The sequence below is a fragment of the Phocoena phocoena genome, chromosome 10, assembly GCF_963924675.1.
Source record: "Phocoena phocoena chromosome 10, mPhoPho1.1, whole genome shotgun sequence".
Taxonomy (NCBI): domain Eukaryota; kingdom Metazoa; phylum Chordata; class Mammalia; order Artiodactyla; family Phocoenidae; genus Phocoena; species Phocoena phocoena.
In genome coordinates this window covers 59,817,640-59,832,038 of record NC_089228.1, presented here as the reverse complement: position 1 = coordinate 59,832,038, position 14,399 = coordinate 59,817,640, and positions in this window count along the sequence as shown.

Here is a 14,399-nt window from a genome sequence, read left to right as displayed (position 1 = left end):
ACAACCAAACTTTTTCTAAAGAGGATATACCATTTTACATTCTCATTTGCCATCCATGCGGGTTTCAATCTTATAAAGCCAATATTTGATATGATTGACTTTTTAAATTTTAGGCTTTGTGGATTTAATTTTCATTTCCCCAATGACTAATGATGTTGATCATCTTTTCATATGCTTACATGCTATCCATGTAATATTACTGGTGAAATGTCTGTTCAAAGTTTTTGGCTATTTTCTTACCTTTTTGGTTTTTTTTTTGGAAGGGTGTTCATATTCTTGTTATTGAAGTTGCTTGTTCTAGATACAAATCTTTTGATAGACAAATGATTATTAGATATGTTCTCAAGGTTCTGGCTTGTGTTTTTCTTTTTTTTTTAACATCTTTATTGGAGTATAATTACTTTACAATGGTATATTAGTTTCTGCTTTATAACAAAGTGAATCAGTTATACATATACATATGTTCCCATATCTCTTCCCTCTTGCATCTCCCTCCCTCCTACTCTCCCTATCCCACCCTCTAGGTGGTCACAAACCACCGAGCTGATCTCCCTGTGCTATGCAGCTGCCCCCCACTAGCTATCTATTTTACGTTTGGTAGTGTATATATGTCCATGCCACTCTCTCACCTTGTCACAGCTTACCCTTCCCCCTCCACATGTCCTCAAGTCCATTTTCTAGCAGGTCTGTGTCTTTATTCCCATCTTATCCCTAGGTTCTTCATGACTTTTTTTTTTCCCTTAGATTTTATTGAGGAATAATTGCCACACAGTAAACTATACATATTTAAAGTGTCAAATTTGGAAAGATTTGAAGCTTGTCTTTTCATTCTTTTAACAATGTCTTTCAAAGAGCTTAATGCTTAACTTTGAAAAAGTCAAATTTATCAATTTTTTTAAATGAATGCGCTTTTTATATTGCAGCTAAGAAATTTTGGCAAATCAAGGGATCCTAAGCATTTCCCCTTTGTTTCCTTTAAGAAGTCATAATTCTGGGTTTTACATTTAAAACTGGATATATTTTGACTTAATTTTTTAAATGTGGTATAAAGTCATGGTCAAGCTTTATATTTTCTTTTTCATATAGCTATCCAATTTTTCTAGCACCATTTTAAATCAGTTGTCCATATATGTGTGGGTTTAATAAGATAAAAATATCTTTTTTTTGTATATTTACAGAATATACCACTGTCTTAATTATTGGTTTATAGTAATCCTTGAAATGAGGTAGTTTCAGTCTTCCAACTTTGTTATTCTTTTAAAGAGCTGTTTTGGCTATTCTAGGTTCTTTGTATTTCCATACAATTTTAGAAAGAGATTGTCAATTGCTACTGAAAGTCTACTGAGATTTTCACAGGATTGTGTTGAGTTTATTGATCCTGGGAAGCCTGGGAAGAGTTGACCCCATGACCACAGTATATCTATACATTTAGTTAATTTTTAAATTTTTCTCAGCAATTGTTTTTAGTTTTCAGTTTACAAAACTTGCATATACTTTTGTAGAATGTATAACTTTGTAAAATGTACAGCTGCACATTTTATATACTTAAATCCTCTTATTAATATCATTGTTTTTAAATTTCAATCTCCATTTTTCACAATTAATACATGGAAATATAATTAAATTTTGATATTAAGTTTGTCTATTACAAATTTGCTAAACTCATTTATGAATTCTAGGACCATTTTTGCAGATTCCATAGTGTTTTTTTTTTAATTGATGATCATGAATCTTTGAACAAAGGCAATTTTGTTTTCTTTCTGATCTGGGTTCATTTTATTATTTTCTATTGTTTTTTCCCCTTTTTCCATGGCTAGAACTTCCAGTATAATGTTAACTAATAGTGCTGAGAGCAGGCATCTTAAACTTGATCCTGATCCTGATGTCAGAGTATTCAGTCTTTCATTATTAATATGATATTAAATGTAAGTTGCCTTTCAAGATGCCTTTTATAAAGCTGAGAATATTCAGTTCTATTTCTCATTTGCTAAGTGTGTTTATCAGGAATGGATGTTGAATTTTGTGAAATGCTTTTTCTGGCTATTGAGATGATGATTTGTTGTTGTTGTTCTTGAATCTGTTAAATGGTGCTACATTGTTTTTCAAATGTTAAATCAATGTTGATAATCCCCCTCTTGGTCATGATGTATTGCCCTTTGAATTGGTTTGCTAAAAATTTGTTAAATATGTTTATAAGGGATATTGGTCTATAGTTTTCTTTTTTTGTAATGTCTGTATGGTTTTGCTATTAGTTTAATAATAGCCTCATAAAATCATCTGAGGAATGTCTTCTTCAATTTTTCTGTAAGAGTTTATGAAAATTTGGTATTATTTCTTCCATAAATATTGGATAAATTTTGCCATCAAAGCTATCCATGCCAGAAGTTTTTATTTATTTATTTTTTGGTAAACTTCAAATTTACTTCCTTTAATAGAATAGAATTATTTAGATTATCTATTTTAGGAGGTTTTTTAATAGTTTACTCTTTCAAAAAGATTATCTATATAATATAAGTTGAGTATATTATCATAAAGTTATTAATATTCCTTTATTATTCTTTTAATATTTGTAGAATCTGTAGTAATGTTACTGCTCTCATTTCTAATATTGGTAATTTGTTTCTTCTCTTATTCTTGAGCAGTTTGTCTAGAGCTTGTGATTTTTAAACATTTCTTGGAAATATGGCTTTTTATTTCATTGCTTTACATATTATTTTTGGCTTTCTATTTCATTAATAACTGCCTTCATAATTATTATTTCCCATCTTCTGCTAACTATGGGTTTTGCTTGCTCCTTATTTTCTAGTTTTCTGTGTTGGAAGCTGAGCTTTTTAAATTGAGACATTTTCTCTTCTAAAATCAGCTTGTAATACTAAGACTTTCCCTTTAAATACTGCTTTGGCTTCATCTCACCAAATTTGCTAGTGTGTGTTTAATTTTGTTCAATGCAGTTTCTAATTTCTCTTTTGTTTGTTCTTCGAAACATAAGCTACTTAATTTCCAAATATTTAGGATTTTCCAGATATAGTTCTCTTATTGACTTTTTTTTCTAATTTAATTCCACTGTCATGAGAAAAATTTATTAATTTAATCCTGGTAAATATATTAAGGTATGTTTTATAGCCCAGAATATGGTTGATCTTGGTAAATGTTCTATGTGCATTTGAAAACAATATGTATTCTGCCATGGTGTGAAATGTTTTATAAATGTTAATTGTCATTTGGGTTATAGAATTTTTCAAGTTTTCTATATTCTTATGGATATGTCCTCTACCTGTCCTATCAATTATTGAGAGAGAGGTGTTGAAATTTCCAGCTAAAGTTTTTGGATTTGTCTGTTTCTTCTTGCTGTTCTATAAATTTTCCCTTCTCATATTTTGAAGCTCTGTAATCAGAGGTAGAACTTAAGATTGTGGTGTCTTCTTGATAAATCAGCACTTTATCATCAATATAGTGATTCTGTTTAGATCTGATAATATTTGTTGCTCTGAAATCTACTTTTTCTGTTCATACATACCTCCTTTTTTTTTTTTTTTTTTTTTACTGTATGCAGGCCTCTCATTGTTGTGGCCACTCCCATTGCAGAGCACAGGCTCCGGATGCGCAGGCTCAGCGGCCATGGCTCACGGGCCTAGCTGCCCCAAGGCACGTGGGATCTTCCCAGACTGGGGCACGAACCTGTGTCCCCTGCATTGGCAGGTGGACTCAACCACTGCGCCACCAGGGAAGCCCTTTTTTCTTTTTTTTTAAATTTAGTTTGGCTGCGTTGGGTCTTTGTTGCTGTGTGCAGGCTTTCTCTAGCTGCAGCGAGTGGGGGCTACTCTTCATTGCAGTGCACAAGCTTCTCATTGTGGTGGCTTCTCTTATTGCAGAGCACGGGCTCTAGGTGCACAGGCTTCAGTAGTTGTGGCTCATGAATTCTAGAGTGCAGGCTCAGTAGTTGTGGTGCACAGGCTTAGTTGCTCCTCGGCATGTAGGATCTTCCCGGAACAGGGCTCGAACCCGCGTCCCCTGCACTGGCAGGTGGATTTTTTTTTTTTTTTTTTTTGCGGTATGTGGGCCTCTCACCATTGTGGCCTCTCCCATTGCAGAGCACAGGCTCCGGACACGCAGGCTCAATGGCCATGGCTCACGAGCCCAGCCGCTCTGCGGCATGTGGGATCTTCCCAGACCGGGGCATGAACCCGTGTCCCCTGCATTGGCAGGCAGACTCTCAACCACTGTGCCACCAGGGAAGCCCTGGCAGGTGGATTCTTAACCACTGCACCACCAGGGAAGTCCCTTCCTGCTCTTTTCTGAGTTTAGATCCGCTTCCAACATTTTACCCTTTGGGTGTCCAAAGTTGTGAAATATCTCCAAGAGTTTCTTCAACGTAAAACTTTTTGTGGATGTCACTTCCTCAAGGAAGACTTTGTCCCTCCTTTCACACCACTCTCCTTGTCTATGCTGTAACTTAGCCTTCACTGAGGTCCTCTGGCTTCACCTCTAGAGTCTGTGCAACAGCAGCAGAGACCATGTTCCCACTGTCAGCTATTTCTTTTAAAATTCTTTTATATTTAACTTGCATTTCACTTGCAGCATTATCACTTTTCCTTTCTTTGCTTCCCTTTAGCTTTGTTGGCCAATTTCCTTTTTTGATAACCCATTTTTATAATACCACGTGGGTATATCACTGAGAGACGCATTTGCTCTGTGTGAGAACTGAATAATGGACATGCCGTGACCAATCTCAGACCTGCTTTAGAAAAAGTGGGGTCACCAATCCTAATGCACATTTGTTGTTCACACAGGGATTTGTGGGCTGAAGAAGCAGCAGTGAAATTTGCCTCTTATGCGGTTACTGGCAGCTAATGCGCCATTGCAACCGAAATTTCAGCCATGTCGTTGGGCACTGGTATTATTTGACTAAACTGTTTAACTGAAATCTGCATACAAAGCAAAGACTGCCTGGTCCCTGCTTCAGACCAACAAAATTAGAATCTCTGAGATGGGACTCAGGCCATGATATTATTTTAAAGTCTCTTCCAAGTGATATTTACATACAACCAGATTTGAAACCACTGCTCTGGAACAGTGCTTCTCAAAATTTAGTGTTTATTAAAATCATTAGGAGGTTTTGTTAAGACAGATTTTGGGGCCCAATCCCAGAAATTCTTACTCAGAGATCTGATAAATTGTAAAGTTTTCTGTTCTAATTACCTGACAAATGACCTAGAATTTAAATTTTTCACAAGTTAGTAGGTGATGCTGATGATGCTGGTCGTGGACCGCAATTGGATCCATTATCTCAAGGTAAAGACTATGTGTCATCTGAAAACAAAGCCTGTAACAGAGGCATCTATTTTGTTATGATGTAGAGAGACATAAGGGGATGTATTTGGCACGTGAAGGAAAACAGGGCTGAGAGAATTACTGTGAACTTGAGATAGAAATCTGGCAATTTAGGGACCCTCAGAATCAAACCATGCTTAAGTTCCTTCTCTAGACTTTTTAGTTATATAAACCAATAAATCCTCATGAATTTAAAGCAATTATCAGTTAGATCTTGATATTTTCAACACCAAAATTTCAATCTCATAAAAGGCTTGATTCACTGTTTTGTAAAATTTCCCCTCATTTTACTAGTTCTGTGTTATTTTTCATTACATATTTAAGAAATCTTTTAAGTATAAAAGATCTTTGGGTTTTTCAGGTGAGGTTCAAGTAGGAAGTGAGATCCATCAGTTCTTCAATATGGTAAGGACCTCTCTCAAGACAGGCTGTTATGTCTTTAAGGGTGATTTTCAAAATCAGGACTGAAAACATTGTCTATAAATTTGCTCAGTGATGTCACTTGATTGATTGATTTTTGAATGGAGGCTGTATTTTGGGTTTTTTTTTTTGTCTATGAAGTTGATATCAACACTTTCATTAATGAAAAATTATAATGAATATTTTAATCTAATGTATTTCAATAACCTAACAGTTGACTTAACAAAATGATGGAAAAGTCCAATTATTTGCCCTTTTCCTTTCACCTAATTATGTATCCAATACATTTAATGAAAACTATCCATTAAGTGAATCTTCTAATTAAACACATATATTAAATTGATACACAGTATTCTTTCCATCACCCACTGTTTCAGTTTGGTGGGCTGCTACAACAATGTATCTGAGACTGAGTGTGACTTAAACAACAGAAATATATTTTCTCACAGATTTGGAGGCTAGAAGTCTGAGATCAAGGTGTGGGCAAGGTTGGTTTCTCCTGAGGCCTCTCTCCTTGGCTTACATACAGCCATCTTCTCCCTGTGTCTTCACATGGTCTTCCCTCCCTGTGTGTCTGTGTCCTAACCTCCTTTTTATAAAGACATGTTATATTTGATTAGCGCCTGCCCTAATGACCTAATTTAATTTAATTACCTTTTAAAGACCCAATCTACAAAAAAAGTTACATTCTAAGGTACTAGGGGTTAGAATCTCAATATACGAATCTTGGGGGCACACACATCTCCTGATCTACCATTTTAGGTTCTATTTTTATAACTCCTTCCCTTCCTCCCTCCTTCCTTCCTTCTTTTCTTCCTTTCATTGTACTGTAAGTTGTCTTCAGTTTCTATGCTTCCTTCTTAAAATGTTGAAGCAGAGGTGGGGTGATAATCTGATGCTCACCAGTGATGGTTGTGCTATGCAAACTACAGAAACATTTACTTCTTCACAAATGACTCTGTGCTTGGTGAGGTCTCAGTAAAGATTAAAAATTTATGGTAGCAAGGAATCAACCTCCAAAAGCCATTTTCTTTTTTCTAAGAGGAATGAAAAACTACCTGCTCATAAAATAAAGGTGAATTTATAGCAAAACTTACTACAAAGTTTCCAAAGGTGATGTGGGAATGTGTGCTTTGACCTTGGCTGAATGTGAAACTTGTGAGTAATAGAGCAAGCTGTGCTTGTGGTGGACATAAAGTAACTTATTTCTGTACTTGGAAAACAAGCATTTCCTGTGCTTGGGCTTTATTCCACCTTTAAAATACAGTTCTTAAAAACATTTCTGTATTATACTGCTAACTGATAACTTGGGAAATGTTTGCAAAAAATAAACCAAGTTATAATTTATTTTGATTAACAGATATTTCCCTTAAAACATTACTGACTTTAAGTTTACCAGATAGTACAGCAGCCATATCTTTTGTTAAAATCTCCCCCATTTCAGTGTTTTGAGCTATATTCAACTAAGTAATGCAACAGAATCTTTTAAGAAAAGATAGGCAGCCCCTACTCTGATGAACATAGAGGATATCTTACTCTTCCATAAATTAATTCTCATATTAAGTGATTTTTCCATATAGTTTAGGCTGTAAGTGTTTGGTCAGTTCCCAGCTGAGTTGATATAAGAGATTATGCTATTCAGATGTAAAAATCTATACAGAGCTGGTAGCTAGGAATAGAACTAATCTTATAGAGCATTTATTTACAAATACACTGAGAGCTAGTGCTTGAAAATCTTTGTGTGAGGGGAATAAAAGATTGTAAAACTAAATTCTAGCGACTTAGAAGTAAATCATTAAATAGTAGTTGCATATTTGGAAAAAGAAACTATTTTATTTTATTTTTAAATCTAATATCTTGAAAGGTAATTTTATTTTTTCTCTTCTTTTTATTTAAACTGAAATATGGTTGCCAAACACTATTATATTAGTTTCAGGTATATTACATGGTGATTTGACCTTTGCATACATTATGAAACAAGTCTAGTAACCATCTGTCCCCATACAAAGTTATTAAAATATTATTGACCATATTACTTATATTGTATGTAACATCACTTGTGGCTTATTTATTTTATAACTGTAGGTTTGCCCCCCTTTACCTATTTCATCCTGACCCCAGCCCCCTTTCCTCTGGCAACCACCATTTTGTTCTCTGTATCTATGAATCTGTTTTCTTTTTGTTTGGTCTGTTTGTTCTGCTTTCAGATTCCACATATGAGTGAGATCATAGGGTGTTTATGTTTCTCTGTCTGACTTATTTCACTTAACAAAACACCCTCTAGGTCCATCTATGTTGTTGTAAATGGCAAGATTTCTTTTTATATGGTTGAATAATATTCTATCATATATAAACCACATCTTTATCCATTCATCTGTTGATGGACATTTAGGTTGCTTCCATACATTGGCTATTGTAATAATTCTGCAGTGAACACAGGGTACATATATCTTTTCAAATTCATATTTTTATTTTCTTCATATAAATACCTTGAAGTGAAATTTCCAGATCACATGGTAATTCTATTTTTAAGGTTTTGAAGAACCTCCATACTGTTCTCCATAGTGGTTGTACCAATTTACTTTCCCACCAACAGTGCAGGAGGGTTCCCTTTTCTCCACACCCTCTCCAACATTTGTTATTTGTTGTCTTTTGATTATAGCCAGTCTGACACATGTGAGGCAGTATCTCATTGTGGTGTTGATTTGCCATTTCATTTTAACAATGAGACCCAGAGAGAAGAAGTTACCTATTTAAGGTTAAATGGCCAGTTCACGGCAAAACCAGGATGGAAGTTTTGTCTTTATGTACTACAGCAGTGCTCTTTGCACACATAAATAATCAAATATCTAATTAACATAAAATACTCACAAGTGGTAAATATGACAGATCACATATGTATTAGGTGTTTGGCCTACCTACAGAGTTGTCATTGAATCTGTGTCAATGTCAAGGAATCTGAGCCTTGGTGACATTTAGGTTGTTCCAGGTCGCCAAGTGGAAAGGGACTTTGCAGGGTTTTGGACACTGTCTCTGTGCTCTTTACAATGCAGTATTGTTTTTGTTTTTGTGGGGGTTTTTGCATTTGTTGTTGTTGTTTTTAACCCTGTTGTTTATTTATTATATATATAGTAGTTTGTATCTGCTAATCCCAAACCCCTAATTTATCCCTCCCTCACCCCCTTTCCCATTTGGTAACCATAAATTTGTTTTCTATGTCTACAATGCAGTATTGTTTTTAATCTCTGAGATAAAAGAAATACTGACCACCGAGTTTACATTCTAAACAGACTAATGGACAATCAGGATAAGCTGGATTTATTCAAGGTCTACAACCACAACTTGTTCAGGTAAATCAATCCTTAGCTGTGGACCACCGTGCAAGCTCTGTGACCAGGATCCTAGGGACGTCAGCCACTGGACTACTTGCTCAATTGCTTTAGATGAACTTTTGTTCTGTGTTTCCCTACCAATAAAATATTGGATTAGGGGAAAAATAGAGTTCAAATTCAGTAGCTATTTCTAAAATGTGGTCCCTCATAAAAGTTGCAAACAATTCAGATTAGCTACACTTCTTGGGTCAAATATCTGATTGCCCCTCACTATAGTCCAACTATGTCTACAGTGTTGTATTTACTTCATATCTTTATATGTTTACTAAAGTTACAACTAGGAGTTAAACAGATTGGACTGTACTGTTCCCAGTTATCACCTAGAGGTGGTACAGTGGTACCAACCAGAGGCTGGTACAAGGCAGAGACCAGTGAATCTGAGTGAGAAGGCCTGGGTTCTCTTAGGTTCTGGGTCTACCACTCAGTAGCCATATGATCTTGTGTTAATCCATTTTTAACCTTTTAAATTTTGTTTGTATGTAAAACAGGGACAATAATTTTGTCTGCCTCTCAACTCTGCAAAAATAAATGGAATGAGGTACTTTATAAAATGCTTTTAAATGCAAGGTGTTATTATTAAACAGTATATTTTACTAATGGGCCTATAGTCCATTATGACTGAATTTAGACATTTGAAGCAGGAATTTACCAAATAGTATGTCATTTAGTAAGCACAATTTTTTTTTGTTTTTTTTGTTTTTTTGTTTTTTTTAACATCCTTATTGGAGTATAGTTGCTTTACAATGGTGTGTTAGTTTCTGCTTTATAACAAAGTGAATCCCTCCTTCTCACCCTCCCTATCCCACCCCTCTAGGGTAGATCTAGCTGATCTCCCTGTGCTATGCGGCTACTTCCCACTAGCTATCTATTTTACGTTTGGTACTGTATATATGTCCATATATGTCCATGCTATTCTCTCACTTTGTCACAGCTTACCCTTCTCCCTCCCCATAACCTCAAGTCCATGCTCTAGTAGGTCTGTGTCTTTATTCCTGTCTTACCCCTAGGTTCTTCATGACTTTTTTTTTCTTAGATTCCATATATATGTATTAGCATATGGTATTTGATTTTCTCTTTCTGACTTACTTCACTCTGTATGACAGACTCTAGGTCCATCTACCTCACTACAAATAACTCAATTTTATTTCTTTTTATGGCTGAGTAATATTCCATTGTATATATGTGCCACATCTTCTTTATCCACTCATCTGTCAGTGGACACTTAGGTTGCTTGTATGTCCTGGCTATTGTAAATAGAGCTGCAATGAACATTGTGGTACATGACTCTTTTTGAATTATGGTTTTCTTAGGGTATATGCCCAGTAGTGGGATAGTAAGCACAGTTTTCAAAGAACCAAATAATAGTTTGCTATTAGGAAAATATGACACTTGACAGTGGCCTAGAGGAATAAAGGGAATGATCATCAATTTTTTGGATGATTTGAGAAAACTAACTCAGTGCTGAACTGCTGTGATTCAATTTGATCTTGATAAATATTATAATGAAACATTAAATAATTAATTTGGAAGAGAAAGTAGGGAAACCAGTTATCAAACTTGAGGGAAGGAAAATACAATATAATGGGATTAAGAAAAATAAATTGAGTATTTTCATATATGCATTCTGTCCACATTTTAAAAAATCTAAAAATATGCCTGTTAACTTCCCTGAAGGCAACTTTTCTCCGTTTGTGTCCCAGAGGATTTAAAATATAACTGATTTGCTAAACCTGAGATTGGTCTCACTTAGAATCATTTATGGAAAGCTTTGAAGCTTTTTGGAGAGACAATACAATTTGGAAGCTTTGGATAAAGAAAATCAAGATTCTCTTTTCCTGCACCTCTGCGGTCTGGTGCATTTGTAAGGTGGACACTTGAGGATGAAGGGCACTGAAGAACATGGTTGGAAACTGAGTCAGTTTGATAGCAGGAATCTCTGCGGTCTGTTGCATTTGTAAGGTGGACACTTGAGGATGAAGGGCACTGAAGAACATGGTTGGAAACTGAGTCAGTTTGATAGCAGGAATCTTAGGCTGTTAAGATGATGAAAAAGAAACTGACCGCTCACAGCACACAATGCAGTTATTGCATTGCTTAAGCTACACAGAAACCATGAAGCCTCTCTATTTAATATGCACTTTCAAGAATGTATTTTAGCCCCTTCCTTAAATTCTAAAGTCAGCCAGGTCCCACGTTTCACCTCCTTATCAGTCAGCATGCCCTATTTTTCCACCCAGTGTTATTTTCTACAATCAATCCTCACGTCCATTTTTAAAACTTTTTAAAAAAAATTATTTTTCATGATTTTCTTCTATATAGAATTAAAGTGGACAATTTCAGTAGTCAACTGTTATGGAAAGTGTGGTTTAATTGCTCTCAAACATCAGATGCATCAATAGCACGTAGGAGCTTGTAAAAACATAGATTTCTGTCTCTTAGTCCTGAAGATACATCCAGAATTGGAACTCATGAATTCTTTTTCTTTTTACTAGCACAGTCATTCTGAAGCAGGTGATCTCTGGATACACTGAGAAATTCTGAACTGGATATGTGTGAACACAGGTGAGAGGAATTTGGGATCTGCTGTTTCTGAGAAACTTAAAAATTTTTCTCAAGGGAAAGAGGAAAGAATGAGTATTAATTGAGCAAGGGCTAACTCAATGTGCTAGGAGGTTTACCCGTGATGTCTCAATATTCCCAATGCCTTCCAAGGGCTGGACACTATTATTACAATTTTAGAATCATAATTCATTAAGTAGCAAAGCTGGAAATTAAATGTAGTTTTTTAGCATTGATAAAAGAAATGTACACATATTGAGATATAGGGAAGTCATTCTGGATTACACAAGAGTTAACTTGAATTTTTTGCTAACTAAAATAGCCTGTCTGTGGCCTATCATACATACATTGTACATCTGCTTTAATTATTTAAGAAAAGGGTGCACTGACCAGAAATAAAGAATGTCTATGTCAAAAAGAAAGATTAAATGTCTCTCTTCCCGGTCCTCCTTTGATTATAACTCCCTTCCCAGGTGCCAAGGCCATGCTGACTTGCTGTGTACGTGCTTGTCCATTCTTTTTTTAAAACGTTGAAGAAATGTAGACCTGACTTGTTTAATGTTCTTTGTTCTGACAAGATATGAAACTGTGATGAAAACCTTGCTTCTCTGGAGCAGCTTCGTAGAGTTATCCAAGAGGCTGTATTCTGGGTAGTCCTCAGTTTGTCTTTTTTCTATTCTTATTATAGATTGTTTATTTTCATTGACAGCATCAAAGTCTAATGAGATTCTGCTTTTCACTATAATCCATTAAACATATTATACCTTATAAAAACGTCACAAGTGGGACTTCCCTGGTGGTCCAGTGGTTAAGACTCCGAGCTTCCAGTGCAGGGGGCATGGGTTCCAACTAAGATCCTGCATGACATGTGGTGTGGCCGAAAAAAAAAAAAAAAAAAAAAACCTGACAAATACTACTAAATAAATCTGTGAATGTTCAATGTGATGAGGGCAAGGAAAAAAAGACTTTTACAGGAAATACTTTTTAATGGTATCATGAACTAAATCCAACACACTAAAGCAAAGATAAAGAATTAGTGAAGGGAAAATTGTTTTAGTTATTATGCAGGGGATAGAGACAAATAAAGGACTGTAGTTTCTTTCAATAATTTCCTAATTTTGCAGAAAAGTGTGTCCCATCCTCCAAAAGTAAGGTGGCTAAGACATGTACAAAAAAGATGAAGTTAATTAGGATTATGGAAAGGAAACAGTTAAAGCATTATTAAAATTCAGACTGGGTCCTGAAAGATGAACCTGTACATTTATTTGACATTGTTATCAATTAACATTATATTTGACATTACACTATCTCACACAATGGCATGTTCTTATTGTATGGTGTGTGTGTGTGTGTGTGTGTGTGTGTGTGTGTGTGTGTGTGTGTGTATTTATGTAGTGGGAAAATTTTGATGTTTATTCCCAGCCTCAAGCTGCAACTTTACTTCTCTCACTGATCTTTACTTTGCCCAGTGTTTTCTTTTTCACCTTTTACTTTGATCTTTACATCTTGTAAGAAAAATCTTCAATAATTTCTCAATGCTCCATGAGTCCCATCCTGACTTTGCACCCCCCTTGCCTACCTGAATTTCTGGACCGTTCCTCTTGCTTGTCCATATTTTCCAGCTCAATGTCCTTGTGAGTCTGAGGTCCAACACCTGCATGTTACTTACTCCCCCAGCTCAGGCCTTCAGGTCTTCTCGGATTTCTGGTCTCTGATTGACAAGTTTTCCCGTAAGTGTGGGAATAATTCTGAGTTCAACACCTACAAGTAACCTTTCAAAATGAGCCCAAACAGTGGCTTCCTCCCATTGATTGAACGTTTGGACAGGCTGTTCCCATATCTCAGTTATATACTTGGCTTTACCCTTCTTCCTATATTCAGACTGAAAGCAAAACTCACAAATGAAATAAAACTTCAAATGGAAAACAGTACTTTGAATATAATCTGACAGGTTTAATTTTTCAGACGTTAAAAATGGGAGTAGAAAACTAGTGACAGATGATTTTACTCATGTTCCAGTTTTATTAATGGAAGAGTTCAAAAGTAGCCAGTGTTTCATTTTTTAAGAGTAATCAGCAAATATAAATAAAATTTGCTTCTCGAACCAGTGTATCAAGTGCATAAGTTTTAAAAGGATAACATTTTTTGGAAACAGTATATAACATCATATTTGTCCTTGAGTCAAATAAATAAATATATGAAAGAGAAACTAACTTCTTATTCCACCAATTATTTTATTTACAGTTACATATGTATCTCACAGTGTGCTTTGTGGAACTCAGGTGATGTAGCGCCCATTCAATCGTGGATTAGGGGGGAAATGCAGGCCATTCTAGGAATTCTGAGTAAGAAGAGGCTTAGTCCAGGGAATACGACTGGAAAGCATCTTTTGCTCAGAGTGAGGATTCTCCAGAGGACACTTAGAGCATCCGATAACAGCAGGAAGGGGCTACCAGTGATCTCAGCCACCTGCAGTGAGAGCACAGGAAAAACTCCACGTCGTTAGAGACTAACCCATCCTCCCCTCTCTCTTTCCAAATGCAACATGAATAACTCAGTGCCACCATCTAACCAGAAACTGGACAGAGAGGAGATCTTGGAAGGATGGGGATTACATTGAACGTAAATAAAATACATCTGAAACAATGAAACGATGATGGGTCCTCCTTCACAATTTTGTGAAAATGTCCAGTAATC